The sequence below is a fragment of the Stomoxys calcitrans genome, chromosome 1 (genome assembly GCF_963082655.1).
Source record: "Stomoxys calcitrans chromosome 1, idStoCalc2.1, whole genome shotgun sequence".
In the NCBI taxonomy this organism is placed as follows: Eukaryota; Metazoa; Arthropoda; class Insecta; order Diptera; family Muscidae; genus Stomoxys; species Stomoxys calcitrans.
In genome coordinates, this window is record NC_081552.1 from 166,563,313 (window position 1) to 166,569,403 (window position 6,091).

The following is a 6,091-nucleotide window of genomic DNA, read 5'->3' on the forward strand; positions in this document are numbered from 1 at the left end:
ATACATAGAGATGGAATAAACGTAATCTTTAGAGTTTCTCTATGATGACGACGGAACTGATGGTATAATGGGGTAATTAAAGGTTTCGTTATGGGGTCCTGTAATCTAATTAACTGCCATAAGGACATCGGAAAGGGAAGGGTAACGAGGCGTGACTCTCCCATTAACATCCTGGAGTAGTCAGAATATTTTCGTGACCAAGGCCAAACCAATATAGCTTGTGTTAGATTTCAATTCGAGTCGTTAATATCTGGGGCTTGTTTTTTTTTTTTTTGTTTTGTTTGACGACTTGGTTTTAATAATTTTGTGGATAAAGTAATGCATTTTTCTTTAAAAAAAAAAAGGGAGTTAATTTATTATTGTAGTGGTTAACCGTATATAGGAAGGAAAGGACACGAACCCCCCAGCCGACTGCTTTTGCTAGCTGACCAAAACTCCCACATCCTACTCCGTTCTATTGAACAATATTCTGCTGGAAATGAAAACATGATAATTTTAATAAAAATTATGCATTCCTAACCAAGGCACATTACAATAGGGCAGTGCTACCTTTCTTGTCCTTTCCAAAATTTTTGATTTGAAGTTCAATTTCCTGCCGAGCAAAACTCCCAGGTATTTTGCGCTTTCAGTACATTTGTACTTACTGATGATTATCCAGCTCATCCAAGGCCACCGTAGCGCAGAGGTTAGCATTTCCGCCTATGACGTTGAACGCCTGGGTTCGAATCCCGGCGGGACCATCAAAAAAATGTTAGCTGTGGTTTTCCCCTCTGTGGTTTTCCACTCCTAATGCTGGCAACATTTGTGAGGTACTATGCCATGAAAAACTTTTCACCAAAGAGGTGTCGCACTGCGGCACGCCGTTCGGTCTCGGCTATAAAAAGGAGGCCCCTTATCATTGAGCTTGAACTTAAATCGAATGTTCATGGGCGAAATGTGCAAATTTGCATTTGCAATGAGTATCCATTTTTATCACCTATAAACTTAGCTTTTTTCCAAGGTAGCTTCATCATAGTCTGCAGTTAATGTTCAGAATACGTCCGCATAGCTATGTTTTTTTTTGGTATTAAGTATATCAAACTACATATATACAGTTGCATATTTTAGAAGCTAATTAAGCTGCTGCAATAGCCAAAAAACTTTCTAACTCTTTTCAACGAGACTTCTAACACTTCCAGTTAAGATTCCTATCCAAGAACTCTCCCAATTTTTTAACCTTCTAGGATGCCGAATTCTTTCTCTTGAGGAAACGAAGCGCCTCAAATTGGTAAACAGTCTTCCTCGTAAACAGTCTTCCTGAAGTACCATCAATCCAAGTCTGTGCCGATGGTAGCAGTGCCTTGCACTCGTTGCCCCGGTATATAGGGTACTGTGCTAACTCTCACCATATTTCGTGGGTGAGAGTTATCAGAGCACCCTACTAATACTTCGTTACCCTGTTTGTTTTCCTTTCATTACTAGTCGCTGCAGCGCCGCTGTAGGTGGTGGTATTGAAGAGTGAAATAACAGATAAAGATAATGGAAGTAAGTATGGAAAGCAGTTAAAGGTATGCTCCATAGTCTTCCAGTGTCAGCGACATTGACAACTCTGGGGAAAAAATATAATTTAAATATGTATGACCAACAAAACATGACCTCGGTCGAGTTTTCATGCTTGCAAAGAATAATTGGTGGTTGACATGGTAACTTGACCAGTAACTTTGCTCCCGTATTAACGAAAATTTGGTTACACTGTTTAATAAATGCAGCAAAACTTTTCTGATTAAGCAATCTAATGAGAATCACAAAACGTTCCACATAGACCGAGAGACGTAAGACCTACTCATCATCTCTGTCAAAACATATTACACTCTGATCGGAAACCCTTTCAATGTAGTTCTGCTTTACGTTTTCTTGAACAAAAACGGTAGTGACGTACTGTGCCTTATATATTCTGCATATGGAGCATTTGCTCTCACACAACTGCTCTTAGAGGTAGTGTCAATGCCACTGTTTAAGCAACTCTTTAAATACGTGTACGTATTCATATTTGCAGTCATATGTATATATATATGAGGTTTATTTTGTTGCAGTGCATATAAATTTATTAACGCATATTGTTGCTGATGGCACATTCTGTCCTAGAAAGGACAAGGGAAAATTTTATGAGAATCCGTTTACAAATGACCAAATTTTTGGAATGTTAGTACAAATCGGTCTAAGATATCCATATATGGAAGCTACATCCTGAGATATAGTGGCAGTTGGAGAAAAAAGTCCTGCTAAAATTTTTGAGAAAATCGTTCGCTTGCAAAATCGTTACGGTTGCAAAGTTTCTAGAAGTCTAGAAGAAAATCGGATCGATTTCGACCAAAATCACGGGAAATATCAAGAGTCGTAAGAGAATCCATGGTACAAAACTTCATGAGAATCGGTTAACAATAAACAAGTGAAAGTGTGCTAAGTTCGGCCGGCCGAATCTTGGGAAACCACCACCAAGAATTCTGCTAAAAATTTATACTAAATAAATTTAGCTGAAGGGCATAGTTTTATTCTACAAATGATCGAGAGACCTGTTTACATGGGAGCAATATCAGGTTATAGACTGATTTGGGCTGTATTTGGCACATTTGTTGGTAGTCACCGCATTCAAAATTTCAGCCAAATTGGATACCAATTGTGGGTTGTAAGGATTCAAGAAATCAAATAGGAAGATACCAGCATTGAGGCATTGCATGTGGCGTTCCGTTATGACTTCTAACAACTGTGTTAAGTACGGCCCAAATCGGTCTATATCCTGATATAGCTCCAATATAAACCTAAACTTAACGCAGTGTTTGGAAGTCATAGCGGAACGCCACATGCAAAATTTCAGTCAAATCGGAAAAAGTTGCCGCTGGTAAGGCCTCAAGAAGTCAAATCGGGGGATCGGTTTATATGGAAGCTATCTCAGCTTATAGACCCATTTGTACTGTACTAGGCACAGTTGTTGTAAAGTCATAACATGCAAAATTTCAGCCAAATTGGTCAACAATTGCGGCGTGTAAGGGCTCAAGAAATCAAATCCAAAGATCGGTTTATAAAGAAGCTGTATCCGGGTTTTGACCGATTTAGACCGTACTAGACAAAGTTGTTGAAAGTTACAACAGAACACTACATGCAAAAATTTCAGCCAAAATCGGACAAAAATAGAAGCCAAATCGGGAGATCGTACTAAACTCAGTTGCTGCAAGTCATAACATAACACTAAGTGTAGTATTTCAGCCAAATCGGACAAAAATTGCGGCTTCCAGGTGCTCAAGACGTCAAATCAGGAGATCGGTTTGTATGGGAGCTATATCTAAATATAAACCGACATAGGCTATTTGCAATCCCCAATGACCTACATTAATGCTTAGTATCTGTGCAAAATTTCAAGAGGCTAGCTTTACGCGTTCAACCGCTATGGTGATTTCGATAGACGGACATGGATAGATCGTCGAGACGATCAAGAATATATCTATTGTGCTTAAAAGGGTCTTAGAGGAATATTTCGAGGTGTTACAAATGGAATGACAAGATTAGTATACCCCCACCCTATGGCGGTGGGTATAAAAATTACCATGCAACTGCAATTTATGAAAGCAGTATCAAAATCTGAGCTGATTTCTTCCAATTGTAATAGGCTTCGTCTCAAGGCCAAAAATTGAAGACGATCGAATGAAAATTGCGACCTGTTGGGTTAGGTTAGGTTGAAAAGAGGGTGTGAATATTATTCCGCTCCATGCCACTATGGACACACATCTAAGCCAGTAGTCGGCATGTTGTGCGCTCTTACTTCCTTTCAGTAAATGCTTCGTCTACTGAAAATCCGGATCACCCTATAGGATTTTTGCCGTCCTATCGACCGTTCGTCGACCACGGCCTTGACTCGGAATGCCTCGACCCGAAAGGCTTCGGGATAACCATGTTTATTGCTGGTAGTCCTCTGGCCTTCACTGCCAAATCGTCTGCTCTTTAATTCCCCCCTTAATCCGCCATCCTCACAGAAGGCGTTAATCTCCTTATTGTTAATGCCCTGACTATCCGTCAAGATTTCCACACCCGACGTCCGAACACCACACGCAATCCGTGATCGCCCGGAAATTTGCCTGCAGGATCGTATTATGGTCAGGCAGCCGAAAACAGATCTCAGCCCTTGTGTTCTCAATGTAGAACCCCAGTCCCACTCTGTTCCTCATCTATATAGCATGATCTACCAGATAACAATGCCAGAGTTTCGTCAAACGAAGACTGTGCCGCTGACAGCAGTGTCTCGCACTCGATCTCAAATGTCATCTCAGGTATCCGATCGGAAATCTCTCCTAATCCATCCGGGTTTGCTATCGTCGCCTCTATTATACCACGATGGTATGAGCTGCTCTCATCCTCAATCAATTCTCACATTCACACTTAATCTGTATGTCAATGGGTCGGATATCTAGAATAGTCTCCAGTGCCCTAGTGTGCGTGGTCCCCATCGCTCCATCTATGGCAAAATAACATGTTCTCTAAATATGTTGTATGGTCCTTATGTTGCAATTTTTCTTCATAGCAGTCCACCAACTCCTGTAGAGCCAGTGGACTATCGTTGGATTCAGGCCCCATTTCGAGCCTTCGGCCCGTCTACAAACTGCCCAACATCTATGAGCCTTCTCAGTACGCTCCTGAATGTGACACTTCCAATTCAGTTTCCTGTCCAAGATCACACCCAAGTATTTGACTTTGTCAGATATCGAAATCGTTCTATTGAGGAACCGTGGCGCATTAAATTGGCCCACTTTCGTCTTTCTCGTGAACAAGCAGATTTCAGTCTACTCTGGATTATCATTGAGACCCCTGGGTCTAGCCCAGTCATATGCCATATGCAAGACCCTTTCGGACCTTCTGCATAGCTCGTTCGGATCCTTACCCCTTAGAAGTATTATAACATCGTCTGCTACGCAGAAGGGTTGATGTCCCTCCTCAGTCATCATCCATTATAGGTTTCTTATGATGGTTACCCATAGGAGTGGCGATAAAATGCCCCCTATGTCGTACCCTGTGCCACTCTCTCCCTTATATTATTGACATGCGACCCGGAATTTATCCACCATGTTACTTAGCATATGGTTCATCCAGTCTCTAAGAACCCGGTACTGGTGTAAGGATTGGATCAGTGTGTCGGTCCGTACTTACCCTCGATTTCAAAGCATACCGTCAATGTGTACGTCTTGGCATCGAAGGATTCTTCTATTTTATGTACAACTTCGTCAAGGGCAGTCTCCACCGACCTCCCATGACATAGGCATGCTGTTAGAGCAGTTCGCTGGATGTTCTACTCTTTTTTTTGGTGTCCGTTCCACGGTTTTGAGTAGAAAGGACGTGAAGCTTATAGGTCTGTAGGCCTTTGGTGTCACATAAGTAACACCCTTGCCTCCTGTTAGGCTTATGGAGTATATACAAGTCCTAAGCGCGGGTCCACATTTTTTCTTGGTCTGGTTTCCTTTCTTGAAGAAGACAACTATCTCCAAAAGACCTCACCCCACTTGGACAATCTAAATTTATTGTCCAACTCTTCTTCTGAGTAGTCTTCCGAAGTGTCCAATTGGTTTTCAATTTATTACGGAAGCTTATCGTATTCGGCGCTGGCCCTGCTATTCTAAAACTAATGTAGCGGTGGTCATAGAAGGAATACTCCATAGAGACCTTCCAATACTGAACCTCGCCGAACATATTGTCACATCGAAAACCACCCCTCTTATCCTTTTATCAAAGGTAGCGGTGTTACCAATATGAGGTGTTATCAGGTCGTTAGTATTCAAGAATTCTGCCAGGACTTGGACCAGTTTATTAATGTTGGTACTACCCTACGAAATGAGATGAGAGTTCGCATCGCACCATATTAATGCCTCCTTTTCTGCCTGTTTTGCTTTCCTAACACCTCTGACATGGGTGGCGGTTTAAATTTGTATGATAAAAAACGCAGGTTCTCGGCTGAGTAGCAGTGTTAGCATAGAACAAGTAAAAGCGTGCTAAGTTCGGCCCGGCCGAACCTTATATACCCTCCACCATGGATCGCATTTGTCGAGCTCTTGCCACGGTATCTCTTTTT